The 17,291-nt window shown below is 36.3% G+C and overlaps 1 non-coding gene across 1 annotated transcript; it reads right to left on the bottom strand.

Annotated features, from left to right (window-relative positions):
- Positions 1 to 14,674: 14,674 nt before the first annotated feature.
- On the bottom strand, positions 14,675 to 14,778 carry LOC138831525 (U6 spliceosomal RNA). Its single transcript, XR_011373357.1, has one exon. It is a non-coding gene; the product is annotated as a U6 spliceosomal RNA (small nuclear RNA).
- Between the last annotated feature and the right edge of the window lie 2,513 nt (positions 14,779 to 17,291).

Raw genomic sequence — 17,291 nt, 5'->3', positions numbered from 1 at the left:
CATTGTCCGAGATACAGCTGCCCCTGGGTTTCTATGTGTACAAGAGGTGTGTGTGTGTGTGTGTGTGTGTGTGTGTGTGTGTGTGTGTGTGTGTGTGTGTGTGTGTGTGTGCGTGTGACGTGAGAGATTCAGACAGAGCAGAGGTTAGGAATAAAACATTTCTTTCCTTCAGCACTGAGTTTTGGTATCTAGTGGTTTTTCCCCCCTCCACCAATCTTTAGTAAACGTTCTAAAGTTGTCCGTTTGTATACTTTTGTCCCCTGATCTTCCTGATGATCAGGTTCCTATGGTCTGCGTGTGAACTTCAGCATTTGCTGCATGAAGGTGGTGCCTTTTTAAACATCTTTTTTTTTAAATATAATTTTATTTTATTTGTGAACATACTGTACAGAGGAGTTACAATTACATGGGCAGGATAATGCATACATTTCTTACCAAGCATTGCAGCCTCCTCCTTTGTTTACCCTTCACATCCCTTCCCAGCCTCCCCCCTCCCCCCATCCCAATCCTTCTCCTTCCCCCCCCTCCACACCCCCCCCCCCCGCACCGACGTTGTAAAGCTCGTTTTGGACATGACAACTTGTACTTCTTATTGTTGCAACAGGTCCACATGTATCCTTAAACAACTGGTTTTTCCCCATCTCCTCCACAAGTTATACTGACATCAAATATAGTGAAAGCAGGGTTATACTGTGGGGTAGGGACATACAAAGCAACAAAGAAACAATCTTATAAATGCGTTAGAAACACATGCATGAAAGAAAAAAACGTTAAAATACACATCAAAGGGTTCATTTTTCTGACATCACATTATCTGAACTTTTCCGCTTGACTCATACATATACTAGATATTACAAATAAGGGAAACCATGGGACCTATGTTTCTTTGGGCCTGGCTTACTTCACTTAATATAATTTTTTCTAAGTTTTTCCATTTCCTAACAAATGGGGCAATGTAATTCTTTCTGATGGTGGCATAGAATTCCATTGTGTATATATACCACATTTTCTTGATCCATTCATCTACTGAGGGGCATCTGGGTTGGTTCCATATCTTAGCTGTGGTAAATAATGCTGCAATAAACATAGTTGTGCTGGTAGCTTTAGTGTGGTCTTGTTTGTAAACATTTGGGTAAATGCCCAAAAGTCGGATTGCTGGGTCATAGGGGAGTTCTATGTGAAGTCTTTTGAGGAACCTCCATACTGCTTTCCAAAGTGGTTGAACAAGTTTACATTCCCACCAACAATGATGTAAAGTTCCTTTCTGTCCACATCCCCTCCAGCATCTGTTGTTGTTAAAGTTCTTGATTTTTGCCGTTCTAACTGGAGTGAGGTGATATCTCAATGTTGTTTTGATTTGCATTTCTTTTATGGCTAGGGATGTTGAGCATTTCTTCATGTATCTATTGGCCATACTTCTTTCTTCTTCAGAGAAGTTTCTCTTTAAGTCTTTTGCCCACTTACTTATTTGGCAGTTGTTTCTTTGAGGATTTGTTGTTGGGGGTTTAATTTTTTGAGTTCCAAGTATATTGTAGATATGAGACCCTTGTCCGTTGTATGGCTAGTAAAGATCTTCTCCCAATCCGTGGGTTTTCTATTGATCTTGCTAGCTATGTCATTTGCCCTACAGAAGCTCTGCAACTTTATGCAATCCCATTTGTCCAACCTTTCTTTGATTTGTTGTGTTTCCGGGTCTCTATTCAGAAAATTTCGGCCTGAGCCAAGGAGAGCTAGGGTTTCTCCTATTCCATCCTGTAATATTTTCAGAGTGTCTGCTTTGAGTTTAAGGTCTTTGATCCCTTATGAAGCTCTTTGATCTCTTTAAATGCAATTTGTGCTGTGTTAATGTGTTACTTAGCCAAACTGTTTGGACCTAGGCTGTGACTGTTAATTTTGAGATTATCTTAGCACTAATATGAGACACTATCCTTTCAATCTACATTTCTAGTGAAAGAAGTTCAACATGTTTATTAAAATAATTGCCTGGGTGTAAACAAACAAACACAAAAGCAGTGTTATAAATGTACAATCACTAGATTTTAGTAAATTGTGGACCACTGAAATAAATTTTTTAACTAATTTTAATAATTGGAATAGGAAAAAATCACAAATTATAAAACTTAAAAATTGATCAAATACCAAAAAAGACACTGATCAAGAATGAAGTACAAATGTTAATGTTTAATAAATAAATGAAATATTTGAAATTCTTATCCACATAGGAAATACATACCCAAATGTCACTGACATCCCATCTTACACATTAAAATACTTATAGCCACTCAAACAAATAAACCAAATGCTGGAGAGGTTGTGTGGCATTGTAACCGAGTACAACTTATATGTAGTTCAGAGTGGAAGTTTACACAATACCAAAAACAACCCCACATATTTTAATGACCTTTACAGTAACTTGGATACATATTGAAGGAATATGATTCAACATGAACATCCATGTTAATGGCAGCAGTATTCATAACAACCAAGATCTGCAATCAACCTAGTTGTACCAGTAAATGGAATAAACAAAATGGGCTATTCATAGCTATAAACATATTCTGGAATATAAGAGAAGTTAATGCTTCTACTGTTACATTGCAAAGTATTTTTGGATATACACCTAATACTATTTTCATGGGCTTTTCTGGCATTGTGTTTTTTCTTTTATGAGGAACGTCAATATTGATTTTCAAAGTAGTTACTACAGGTTAAAGATATCCTGTAAGGGGCTGGGAAGGTGGCTCAGTGGTAGAGCGCTTGTCTTGCATGCCTGAGGCCCTGTGTTCGATTCCTCAGCACCACATAAGCAAAAAGTAAAAAGCTGGAAGTGGCACTGTGGCTCAAGTGGTAGAGTGCTAACCTTGAGCTGAAGAGCTGAGGGACAGCGCCCGGGTCCAGATTTCAGGCCCCACAACCGCACCCCCCCCCAAAAAAAAGATATCATATAATAGGTGAATATTAGACCAAAAGTTAAATATATCAGTGAACACATACAGGACCATCATATGTAGTTTATAATTTGAAGCAATTTTAAGAAAGCAACAATTGAGAAAAAAAGATAATGCTAGAAGTTTAATAACAAATTATTTTGAAAAGTTTAATGAAGAAGGTATAAAATAAGACTCATCAAAAACTGTTGAATGATAGAAGATGGATGAAGGTTAGAAAAACATTCATCTGCATGGCCAATTTGAATGAAGTAATTGCATATTTGGTGTACACTGAAGAAACATTCCAATTCATAATATACACTTAAAATGTTTATGAGAAGACAAATCAGGATCTGTCTTTTGTATATGTAATAGCAAAAATTCACAGAAGGATCAGAACTGTTAAAAAGAGAGAATATGGCCAAAATTGTTGATGTGATTGTTTGAATATATCTGTGTTTGTGTGGAAAAGGAGGAAAGAAGATGAAGAAAACATATGGGGTGCTGATCAAGATATATTTTCACATTTATAAACAAGGTAAAATATGAAAGATGTGCAACTAATTAGTGTTAATTTAACAAATCATTTTGCTCAAGTTTTAAAAGTGAAACAATAAAAATAACTTAATAACATCAAATAAAAAGGTCATTGAAGAAAATGTCCCATAGACAGATTTTCCCCATAATTTGCTTTATAACAAATGGATAAAATAAAATGTAATTACATCTGAAGATGTTAACACTTTCAAAGGTCACTTTTAGAATCCAGCAAAGAAAAGTATCAGAGAAGTAGAGAGCAAGAAAAACCTGTGCTATGGATGAAGATATTTAGTAGAACATTGTGATGAAACAATGTGCTCTCTTTTCCTAATCAACATAGTCCAGGTCACTTACCTTTTTACAGAACACTTGTAGTCAGAGAAGTAGAGTTACTAATTAGGTAGTAATTTACTACTTTTATTCATTAATCTTATTATGTGATTACTGAATGATGTAAGTGATCCTATGAGATTTTCTGACCTCATTTTCACGGTGTCTAATTCCTCCCCTTGACCATGATTCTTCTGCTAGTCTCATTTTTCCTTGTTTCTGAACTCAACTCCTGTGATCTTTCGGGTCATGAAAAAGAGCTGGAGAAATGTGAGTATGGCTTGGAGTCTGTGCTAACTTTCACTCCAGCTCAGAGGAACTATTGAAGGACCTCCACCTGAGCTTCAGAATCAGATATTAATTGACCTCTTTGGAAATGGAGAAATTCAGGCAGAATCTGTCATTCCTTGACTTTCTCTGAAGAGATTTTGTACTAGGGCACAATTCAGAGGATGAGCTTTCCCACCAACCACCACAACCTTGATAGAAGGATCAGATTTAGAACTGATAGTGGTCTCAGTTCCCAAAGGGCCAATGGGAATCCAGGAGACCACATCTTCCTCCTGATTAGGGACCTTCTGGTAAGAATAGAAACTGGACAAAGTCTAATGTGGAGATTAACTGAGACTGGGCCTAAGGGCCACACAAAAGAATTTCCCTTTCTTTGACTACAATTGTGTTGTTTAGTGAGACATGACACCTTCCTTCATATCAGAAAATGCACTAGGTGAATTATGTCACTGCCACTATGTGGGAGGTCAGTTCCTTGGAGGAGAAGGGGTTAAATGTTGTGAGTACCAGTTTTTTCTCTAGGCCGTTATCTCTCCCATGCCTTCCCCTGCCAGGAATATGTTGCTTCTTTCCTGCATTCAACTACTTGTGTACCATAGGGTATTCTTTTTCTAGTCTCTTACATTTGCAGTAGCATAGGCCCAGTCTCTGCTCCTTCCAAGAGGTGATAACAAGATCATATTTGTACTGAAGGTCAATCATATTGAAAAAAATAACTGAAATTAATAGCACCCTTTCATACTTGCATCTTTAATAACAGACAACATCTTTGTTGCTCATTCTGTAAATTCAATTCTTTAGTGGCAAGCACCATTCTAGGAGGTCTTTCCTGGCCACTGAAAATTGAACTCACTAGAAGCTGAAAAGTTTCATTTTGTGGGGTGGTGGATAATGGTGGCTCACATCTATAATCCTAGCTAGTCATGAGGCTGAGATCTGAGAATTGTGGTTCTAAGCTAGCCTGGGAAGAAAGTCTATGAGATTTGTCTCTAGTTAATCAACAATAAAACAGAAGTTGTACTCTGTCCCAAAGTGCTAGAGGGCTGAGGGACAGTACTCAGGCCCTTAGTTCATTCCTCGTGACCAACAAAAGGAAGTTTCATTTTTCTACCATGGTTTCTTCTTCTAACACACTATGTGCTTTATCTGTAAGTCTTAGGGTTCCTGTGTCTCACTCAAGTAGATTTTTTCTTTCAAAAATAAGAAAGTCTACAAAGTCTACCTATTCTACAATCACTAAGTTTGGAATAAACATTTGTTAACTGTTGGTGTGCAGACATTAGACTCTTACTTTAAAGAAACTATGTTGGCCTTCATTCCACTTGAACAATTGTGTGGAAAATAGATATATCTTTGTATTCCTTTGGTTCTTTCTAGAATCTGTATTCTCCAGATTGTTTTTCCATTGATGCAGAAAAGTTCCAAATTGTGGCAACTATTATTTATTGTATTGCTAGTTTTAAGCATGGAAAAACCGATCAAAGATATTTCAAATTTAATTTTGTGAAAAATGTTCATTCATTATCTAAATTCAAAAAACATAAATTACTAAAGGAACTGTTTCTTTGGTAATAAAAAAAAGAAGATCATTCGGGTCAGAAATAGTCTCTTCCATGTAGGAGTCTTGGAGGGTCTGCCTATATAGTGATCTGACTTTGAGAAGTAGTTTGCCATAATGGGTCTTTTCAACACTTCTTGTTTGGCACTAGAAGCCTGGTGAAACAAACACATTTGTGTATGATTCTCTTTCAGGAAGTCCATGGCTGACATTGATTGTGTTAGATAATAATTGTCCTCCTACCATTTCCTTCTAAGTAATTTTACTTATATTTGTGATTTTGGGACTTGTATCAGGTTATATGTAACAATATCCTGTGGAGCAATTTAAAGAAGGAAACTTCAGTATCTCTGTTATAATGTAGTGGTATCATAAAAGTTCCTTATATTTTACAATATAAGAAAAGTAACAATGATTATCTTATCAACTCTAGCTAAATTATGTAACATTAGGCATTATGATAATAGTGTCTGAAAGTCCACAGATCACTTTATTTTCAAAAAAATCAAAGTAATCAAAATATTGATATTTTTGAAAAGTATATTATGAGGCACGGATATTTCCAAAGACAATGTTACCCACAAGACATTTTGTTTTTTATTTTGTCATGTAGCTAATTTAACTTTTCTTTTTATCCAAATTATAACTTACGATTTACTACTTGTGCTACGAAAAATGAAGCACAAATTTATTTTTTGTCTTTTTTACTCATTTGTATTTATCATTGTGCAAAGTGGTTTCAATTCAATGAGTTTGTTTATAAGTACAATGCATCTTGATTACTGTTCCATTAATCTACCCATCTTTCCCCAAACTACCCATCTTCCAAGTTACATGGTTCCATTTTTACATTGATATCATTAATATAATGATTATATTTGCCATTCCTTCCACTTTTCATTAATCTAGCCCCTCTTTTCTTAAACTTCTTCTCCAGCCGAACATCATTTCCCTTTCTGCTACTTATTTGCTTGAACTCTTCATTGTTTGTTAGCTATTCAGAGAATCATCATCACTGAAATACTTTCATGAGCATACTGAGTATTGGATTTTTAATTTCATTTTGATTTCAACTTGTACACAGGAGTTGACATTCATTATGAGTACATGAGTACAATCTCACCTCTTTCATAATTTTCCCCAGCACACTCACTCCCACCTTTTCCTCAAGTTTCTTCATTTGGTAGGATATGCATTAAGTTAGAGCACTGCATTTCACTCCAATTTATTGCTTCATTTATCTATTTCTTCTCACCTTGACTCCATCCATACCTCTGAGTACTTGATTCGTAGTGTTTATTTTGTTGGAATGTGAGTTAGCTATTCTAAGGAATTACATTCTTTGAATTATTCTCTGAACTATCCATATTTCAGTTCATACTTAGGTGTATAGTTGGATTCCACCACAAAGTGTGCATATTGTATTGATCTATATTATGTCTAACTTCCTATATAACAGAAAACATATGTCATTTGTTTCTCTGGGTTTGGCTTTCTTCCCTTACTTCATTTAGCATGATTTTCCCAAATTTATTTCCTTTCTTTGCAAATGATTCATTATAATTCTTTTGAATGGATAAATAAAATTCTGTTGTGCATGTACCTGTGTATGTATGTATGTATATATATGCATATATGACAATGTATATGCATACATGTATATTTATATGCATATAGCTATCATATTTTCCTGTTCTACATGTCCACTCAGAGGCATAGTCCATGTCTAAATGTGATTTCTTGTACTATTATGCTTTTGCTTTCAATGTTTTGGAAAATGACTAAATATCATTTGCCTAATCTTATGCATACAGTCCATTCTATAACAAAAATCATTCTATTAATATCCTAATCTGTTGGTTTACGTTTCTTTTCATGTTGGCTCCTATAAATCACAGGGGTTCATAATTGCATATGAATCTGTTTTTAAGAGCAACACTAAATATTTGCTTGTATATAGTTGACACTTGCTAATAATTTATTATAAAATTACATACATATGCATATACAATTTATATATATTGACACACATATATGCCTATATATGCATGCATATAGAATATATATGTGCATATATATATATATATATATGTATATATACACACACACAAACATATATGTGCTAGTACTAGGAATTAAATTCAGGGCCTAGTTTCTTTTGGTTTTCCTTTTTGCTCAAGGTAGACCTACTTCCATTTGAGCCACAGCTCCTTGTTTAGCTTTTTGTTTCTTAGTTGTAGATAAGAGTATCATGGTCCATTTTACCTTGTCTGTCGTGAATCTACTATCCTCAGATTTCAGCCTTCTAAATAGTTAGGTTTAAAGGCAAGCAGCATTAATACTAGCCCTATTATATTTGAATTAAAAATATATTTAAAGAATGATAACTTGTAGTATTTTCAAATAAATCTTTTCAGTTAAATAAAACATACTGCTTAATTTTTTTCTTATTCCAACTCACCTACCAAGAAAGGAAAGGAAAAATGTGAAACTGAAGAACCTCTGAATGTAACCATTCTCAAGCCTGCTAGCCACAGTTTCTTTGCTGGAAAATAGAAGAGGATGCTACCATATACAGGCAAAGTGGAAAAACACGCTCTTCACTGAAGATTCTGAAAGGCTGATGACAATGAGGACAAGCAACTTTATCCATGAAATGTCACGAAGGATACGCTGTGTTCGGTGACTCTAGTGGATAAGTTTAGCCAACGTTAGAGGATGGTCATAGTGATGAGAATAATCAAAGGTGTATATGGGATTACAGAGGTGTGTTTTCTTGAAGATGAATGCTCTTGATTTTGTTGCTAAGCTTGTCAACCCTCTTGAAGTCTCTTGTCTTGCTGCTGGCCCTTTTTAACTGTTTACTCATTTGCTTCAACTGGGCCTTCTTTTCACTTAAAAGGATTATTAACTCCATGTGGTCCTGGTAAGTTATGAAAATAGGAAGCTCCATTATTACTCCATCTTTCTTTTCTACTTTTTATTTGTTCCACTATGAGAATATGAACTCACGGCCTGGACACTGTGTTTTAGCTTTTTCTGTTAAGGCAGGTATTCTATAACTTGAGGTAAAGTTACATTTCCATGGTTTTGGAGAACTAAAGGGAGATTTTTGTCTTGACTGGATTTGAACTTCAATCTTCAGTTTGCAGACTTCTGAATAGTTAAGATTATAGGATTGAGCCGTTAGTGCCTGGCCCCCAACGCATTTATTTCTTAGCCACAAACATGGCATGTGTCTTATAGAGTTTTGTAATTGAGAAATTCTCATCATATATGAGAGTTAATGCAATTTCACAGGGAAACGTTGGAAAGTCAAGAAGTGCTCACTAAACAAATTCAAAATGTGGTTTGTTCTTACTTTCTTGATACAACAGCCCCACTGATTTCTCTCATGGATATCTTCTAATCTACTTCTAATTTACTTCTAATTCGCAAGTGGATATAACTCAATTTCATTTAACTACATGAATTCTTGTTACATGTGTTACTGAACTACATTACATCTGAGGCCTAGTGACTACATGAAATCATCAATTTAATCATGAATGACCTCTGCTCTTTTGCAATAACTAGACTCCTTCAGGGTTCTGAGACACCAAGATACTTTAGGAGACACAAGCCCCTTCTCCTATCAGACTTGCCAATGCAGAAGAAGCAACTGTTCCTTTCAATCCTTATAGAAAACTTGCCTGTAACATGAGATTCTCAGCAGTGAGAAGGGTGTTCAAACTACACCTGCCTGGACACTGCTGGCTCACCTTCTGAAACTTCTCAAACCTTTCTTCAATAATGCTGTCTGCTGTATGTAGAATTGTTGTTCGTCTACACCAGCCATCCAGACATCTCCTTATTCTCTTCATTGAATAGGATCCACGAATTGAGTCTGTCTACAATCTCCTCTTTGCTTATAATCACCTACAGAGAAAAATGCATTTGGCTGTTGAAGACAGCAAACAAAATGGTGCCCTTCCCTCCTATTAATGGAGTGTGAATTTCATTCATTTTAGTCAGCATCTTTGAGGACTTATATCTGTGTTTTTCCTCTCAGAAACCTAGGGTTCAACATCATCATACATTCTCATACATTTGCTGAAGTAACAACTCTATGTGACCAACAACACTTTTACCCATTGCAAATCTATTACCATCAGGTCACAACAAACCTTATAAACAAGAAAGGCTGAATATATTAAGCACCCCATAAATTCTTCTGCTTTATATCTTTTCAATATTTATTTTCGAATGATGATAACCTAATTTAATTCTGATGATATTTTTCCTCTTAAAATTAATCAAATTCTTACATGATTAAAGCCAAATGTCCTGCTTATTTAATTTAAAAAACTATAATTCACATCGTGTAAAACCAAATGTATATAAAACAACGTATCAGGAAGATTCAAGCCATATATATATATATGATGGAAGATTCATACATAGTAAAATAAAAGAAACCTTAAACCAATGCCCATCATTCATTTGATCCTGCACCTCTAGTGGAAGAGGGTGATTTTACCTATAAATCATGGAAATGTCATCTCAATCCAGTCTACTCTACAGAGGCTAACCCCAAAATACCCAATGCTTCATTACTTACAAACAACTCTAGCAAGTAGACTTTATTCACATAGGATTCTCCTCCCTACAATGATAAATGGATTATGCTAATAAATTTGAAAGTAAATAGTTCAAAACAGCCTGGCTGAGAGTACAAAAGGATTTTGAGGTCTTAAAAATCTTGAAATACTTCCAGTTAAAAAGGGGCCACAGAAGGTCCATTGCTAAAGTTTTAACATGAAGTTCATAAATACGAAAGCAAAGGGATTTTCTTCTTACACACAAAAACCTCAACAAGAATTTTCGAGTGAAGCAAAATTACCAAATGTAGCACCATCTACCCAGCCAAATGTGTTGAAAGGGTTTGAAAGTCTATCCTTAGAAACCCAAGTTTTGTTTCTATATCTCTGACATGTATTTATTTCAACTTTAAAACTTTAGTCTTTCATGGCTCAGAATTCCTAGTTAATCTCACAATGGCCCTACATACTGCTCTACATTAACTTTTGGAGAACTTTCCTAGAACACCAAACACATTCTTTTTGTATAAAATTTGAATAGAAAACTTAAATTGACTTTTAAAAATGAAACGAGTAAATGCTCATTCTGATATAAAATATAGGTCAACACTTCAATTTAGAGGACAATGAAGTTAATATTTAGTTGAAATTTATTTACTAATTATATATATATATATATATATATATATATATATATATATATATAAGTTGATAAATACGTGACATCCGTGACATCTCCTTTTAAAAAACTAAAAAATGTATTGTTTCTGAAGTAGTCATCACATACAATTTCTCTTCAACTGGCATTATTTTGGGGCTAATTTTCTAAATTAAAGAGTGTAAGAAATGTTTTTAATAATATTATTAGTGCAGATTTCTAAGCAAACATTTCATCTGGCTATGGATACATAATTTTTTGGTTTGTCTATTTATCTTTGTGGTGGCTATCAAACTAAGAATTTTAGGAAAACTAGGCAAACTGTCACTAGCCATACCTAGGATTATTTTATGTTCTATTTATTTTAATTTTTGTGCTGATCTTGGGTTTGCATGCATTGCCTGAACATTGTCCCTAAAATTTTTCTGCTCAAGGTTATGACTTTAAAACTTGGGCCACAGTTCTACATCCAACCTTTTGGTTGTTAATTAGAGATAAGACTCATAGACATTCTGTCATTAGGCCCAACTTCACACCAAGCTTCTCAGTGTCCATAATATCAAGGACTATAACCATGAGCCACTGTTAGCTACATTATGTGTTTTTTAAAGCATCTGTCAATAATAATAGAAAACTATCACCATTACTAAAGGCTTAAACCTGTAAATCTAGCAATTTCAGAGGCTGAGATTGATAAGATCATGTTTTAAAACTAGACTTGTCAGACAATTCAGAGTTTATTTGTTTAACCTGCAGGACACAGGGTTTAAATCAGGCCTAGGCACTTTATATGAGTTGCTTTTCATTAAGGCTAGTGCTCTACTTCTTGAGCCACAGTGACACTTCCAGCTTTTCCTAAGTAGATATTAGAGGGAAGTGGTAAGGAGACCTCACAGTTTGGCTCTTAACTGTCATCCAAAAACTAAGCCTTCAAAGTAGCAAATCAGAGATTCTTACCTTCAACTAAGCAGTAATGAAAATACTGAAGGTGTGATTCAAGTGGTATAGTGTCAGCCTTGCTTGGAAAAAGTTAAGGAAATTCAAGCCTCAGTATTGGCACATATGTACACAAAAGCATGCACATACATACATATAAAGGATCCTATACTCAATTCCCTGGGATTAAAAAAATAAAATATTAAATTAAATTAGGACAAAAATAAGAAATTCAAATTGCTAAAAAAAAAAAAAAAAAAAAAAAAAACCTACCATAGCCGGGTGGTGGTGGCTCACACATAAAATCCTAACTACTCAGGAGGCTGAAATCTGAGGATCACGATTCAAAGCTAGCCTAGGAAGGAAAAGTCCATGAGACTCTTATCTCCAAGGAACCACACAGAAAACTGGAATTGGCACTGTAGCTAAAGTGGTAGAGCATTAGCCTTGAGCTGAAGAGCTTAGGGATAGCACCGAGGCCCAGAAGTCAATCCCCACGACAAATAAAAACAAACAAACAAACAAAAAACTGCCACAACTGAATTGTGACTTAGGTGCTAGATTTCTTTTTTTTTGTTGTTGTTTTAAATTTAATTTTATTTTATTTGTGAACATACTGTACAGAGGAGTTACAATTACATGGGCAGGATAATGCATACATTTCTTACCAAGCATTGCAGCCTCCTCCTGTGTTTACCCTTCACATCCCTTCCCAGCCTCCCCCCTCCCCCCCATTCCCAATCCTTTTCCTTCCCCCCCTTCCCCCCCCCACCCAGACCGACGTTGTAAAGCTCGTTTTGGACATGACAACTTGTACTTCTCATTGTTGCAACAGGTCCACCTGTATCCTTAAACAACTGTTTTTTTCCCCATCGCTAGATTTCTTTCTTCCCATAAATGAGGTATGAGTTCAATCCCGAGTTGTTCATACCAAAGCAATCCAATAAAAGCATACTAAGAACTAACTAACAAAAAATATGTCATTCGTTGTAAAGAAAATTAAAACTTATGAAAATAATTGAAAGAGAGCTAAAAGGAGAACCATGGCTCAATAGTGAACAGCAACTTAAGCCATACCACCATTTCAAGTTTTTAGCTATTTATTGGCAAAATGAATATCACAGACATTGCTGCTTGGGATCCCTTTGAATCTGGATCCTCAGATTTCAGCCTCCTATGTAGCTGGGATTACAGGTGTAAGACACCAGCAGTCTGAGATATGCATTTATTTTGTCATGTTTTGTGGCAAATTATCACAAATTAATTTGTTTGGCCACTGAATACGAACTATTGTAGGATATAAGATTGGGCTGGTAACTTGGGTGTGGTTTGTCTATAGTAGCTGCTCAGTTTCTAGCAGGGGCCACTAGCCTATAGTCTCTCACAGAATGTGGGGATCTCTTACAAGCTTATGGGATGCCTAGTAGGGTTTAGGTTCTGTGGTGGTGAGACTGTGGTTTCTGCTTTCTGGTCTCCTATCATACAGCCACTGTTGTCAGCTCCTAGGCACCCCCATACTTTCTTGAGAAACATATTCTCCTTACTGTTTGATTCATTCTGTTTGCATCACTGACTTCTAGAAAGGCCTTAATTTGCACTCACACCTTGGAAATAACTCATACCAACTCTTGTGGGAACTAATTACATTTGTAGAATCTGTTTAATTTTGTTATCTACCAGAGCATATAGTGGGGTTAGATCCTGCCCGACTGGAAGATAAAAGACTTCCCAAGGGTCTGAGTTGTTGTGTATCACCTGATACACATTAAAAGCTATTTATTGGGGCTGGGAAGGTGGCTCAGAGGTAGAGCGCTTGCCTTGCATGCATGAGGCCCTGGGTTCGATTCCTCAGCACCACATACGCAGAAAAAAAAAAGCCGGAAGTGGCATTGTGGCTCAAGTGGTACAGTGCTAGACTTGAGCTGAAGAGATGAGGGACAGCGCCCAGGCCAGAGTTCAGGCCCATGACCGGACCCCCCCCCCAAAAAAAAAAGCTATTTATTATCTGGGCACTGGTGGCTCATTCCTGTAATCCTAGCTATCTGGAGGATGAAATCTGAGGTTCCCAGTTCAAAGGCAGCCTGGGAATGAAAGGTTTAAATCCAATAAACCACTCAGAAAGCTGGAAGTGGTACTGTAGCTCAACTGGTATAGCACTCACTTTGAGCTGAAGAGCTGAAGGATTGCGCAGAAACCAGAGTTGAATCCTCAGAATTACAAAAAGAAAAACATTGGAAAAAGCTATTTATTATTCTAAGTGTCCTCAATTTCAGACACTGGTAATGTTGAGTTATTGTTTGACATTAACCAATGAAGTGTGAAATTTAAGAAAATGAAAGATAGTTCCTTGGGTGGAGTGGAAAATATTTTGGCAGTTATAGGTAATGAAACACAGTTAGGAGTTAAATTGAGGATAGATTCAAGAGCAATGGCCGTGGCTTCAGAGATGGGACAGAGCTAAACATGTTAGACATATGTTAAAAAGAGAACATGGGGCTTGGAATGTGGTTTAGTGGTAGAGTGCTTTCCTAGCATGCATGTAGCCCTGGGTTCAATTACTTAGTACCACATAAACAGAAAAAGCCAGAAGTTGCCCTGTGGCTCAGGTCAAAGGGTGCAAGGCTTGTGCAAAAAAGAAGCTCAGTGACAGTGCCCAGGCCCTCAGTTCATGCTCCAGGACTGCCAAAAAATAAAAAGACAGAACATGTCAATAATGAATGAGGGAGGGATCCAGAAACCAAATTCCTCACTGAATATTTTCTCTATTTCAATATCATTCCAGAGAGAAAAATGAGGCATAAAGATGGTCCAGAAAGAACATATCTTATGAAGTAATACAAGATTCTTTAAAAAAAATATGGAATGCTTCACATATTTGCATGTCATCCTTGTGCAGGGACCATGCTAATCTCTGTATCATTCCAATTTTAGTATATGTGCTGCCAAAGTGAGCACTACAAAAAAAATTTTTTTACTGCAACTGGCCTGTAGAGACAATCCATTAGACATAATTGTGACTTGCAATAGCATAAGAGCTCATTGTAATAGCACAAGTGCTTTCTGGATATTATGTATGGGTCCTGAGCCTTGATAAAAGCCTAGGTGCTATTCCTATGTTTTTCCTCAAGAATATTACTCTATTACTTAAATCACAGCTCCATTTCTGACTTTTCTGGTGATGAAATCGAGATAAGAGTGTCATGGACTTTTCCTGGCTCACCTGGCATAACATTGGGATAACATTGGGTTAATACCTGGGATAACATTAATAATGTCAAAAATCTCAGCATTCTGAAGAGCTAGAATTATAGTTATGAGCCATTAGTACACAGAGAAATATTTCTTTTTCAGTGGAATGAATTAAGAATACAGATTCTTAAGGAAGATTCACCCTCAGTACTAAGTAAATCATCAAGAACAGTTTACGTGGATACACACACACACACACACACACACACACACACACACACACACACACACACACACACACACACACACACAAGCACACAACCAGACACACAAACCCACATAAACATCTCAGGGATCTGTATCTCTTTCCCCTAAAGAGTAGTATGGTCTAATGGGCAAACTGTGGTGTCACAGTCATGTAATCCCAGATATTGAGAGGTAGAGGTATAAGAGCATGGGGTACTAAGGGTGACTTGGGTGAAGTTAGCACAAGATCCTATATGAAAAGCAAACTGAGAAAGAAAGAAAAAGAGTTGGGTGCATGTAGGCACAAGTGGCAAGTTATGTGCCTAGTAAGTTTAAGGCCCTCAGTTTAATCCTCAATTCCATGAAAAAGACAAAAGGAATAAAATCTCAGTCCATTTTGTCATTGTTTAAAATCAATTAACCTGTATACTTCATGAGGAATATAAGGTCTATTTCAAGCCTAATAGTAGTAGCTGGAAAGTCTATATAGCATGGTAGCACATGGGACAAGGCCCCGTAGGTGCATCATATCACAGAGGATATCAGCATTATGGCATGTGCTAGAATGACAGGGATTAAGGGGCATAGGTTGCTTTTAACAACTGATAACAGTGATAACGTTAGTCCCTTGAGAGTTGATGAGATAACATTTATCCATTTATGACTGAAACATCTTTTAAGGTTTCTACCTCCTGACACTGCTACATTGAATAGTTAAACTTCAGTATGAGCTTTGATGGTGACAGACCATTAACAGGCTTCTGACCGAGGCAGGTGAGACCATTGGAAGCCAAGGATGTTAATACAACTAGGCACCTTGGACAACTGCTTCGATCTCATTGATTCTGATATTTACTGTATTTGGGGCCATCTCACAGCCAAGATCCATCAAGTCCATGTCTGTTCCATGTGCCAGTGTCAGTTATGCTGAGTGTTACATAAACCACTAGACAATAGGGAGAAATGGGATGGAGATAGACACAAAAATGTAAGTTTGGCATTCTTCTTGGCCCTTAAATAACATTAAAAGATTTATGTAGGTAAGTCATGAGAAAGCTCTATGTCGTTATAAAATACATACAGCCATATAATAACTACTCTACCACCCTGAAAGATACCTTGTAGAACAGCCTGTTTACACATAATACAGACACCCCTATGAACACAAAAGATGGAAAAAACAAACAAGTTTCGGTTTACAAAAGTAATTGTCAACCTCAGAGTCAAAGCAGACACCCTGAAAACAGTAATGGAAAGAATAGGAGAAACACTAGGTCTCCTTGGCACAAGTCAAAATTTCCTTACTAGAGACCCAGAAACACAACAAATCAAAGTTACACAAATGGGATTTCATGAAAGTGCAGAGCTTGTGCATGGCAAAGGACATAACTAGCAAAATCCATAGAAAGCCCACCGATTAGGAGAAGATTAGCCATACAACAGACAAGGATCTCATATCTAAAATGTGCTTGGAACTCACAAAAATAAAACCTCCAACAAGAAATCCTCAAAGAAACAACTGTGCAATAAATAAGTGGGCTAAAGTTTTAAAGAGAAACTTCTCTGAAGAGGAAAGGAGATGGCAAATAGACACATGAAGAAATGCTCAATATTTCTAGCCATAAAAGAAAAGCAAATCACCAAAATTACTCAAGCTGATTTAAAATTTGGCAAAGGAGCAGGGTATAAAAATAACCCTCAAAAATCAATGGCTTTTCTGTATGCCAACAATGAGAAAAGCGTGGTTGAAATCAGGAAAGCAACTCCATTCATAACAGCCCACCCAAAAAATACCTAGGAATTAATTTAACCAAAGAAGGGAAGGACCTCTATAATGTAAACTTTAAAAACATGAAAAGGGAAATCAAAACAGAACTTACAAAGTGGTAAAACCTCCCATGCTCCTGGATTGGAAAGATCAACATCGTGAAAATGGCAATATTTTCCAAGGGTTTCTACCAATTTAATGCAATACCTATCAATATTCCAACCCCTTTCTTCAAGGAATTAAAGAGGCTATCCAAAAATTCATA

Source organism: Dipodomys merriami, unplaced genomic scaffold, assembly GCF_024711535.1.
Source record: "Dipodomys merriami isolate MVZ:Mamm:240054 unplaced genomic scaffold, mDipMer1.0.p SCAF_199, whole genome shotgun sequence".
In the NCBI taxonomy this organism is placed as follows: Eukaryota; Metazoa; Chordata; class Mammalia; order Rodentia; family Heteromyidae; genus Dipodomys; species Dipodomys merriami.
This window is presented reverse-complemented; position numbering and strand designations above follow the sequence as displayed.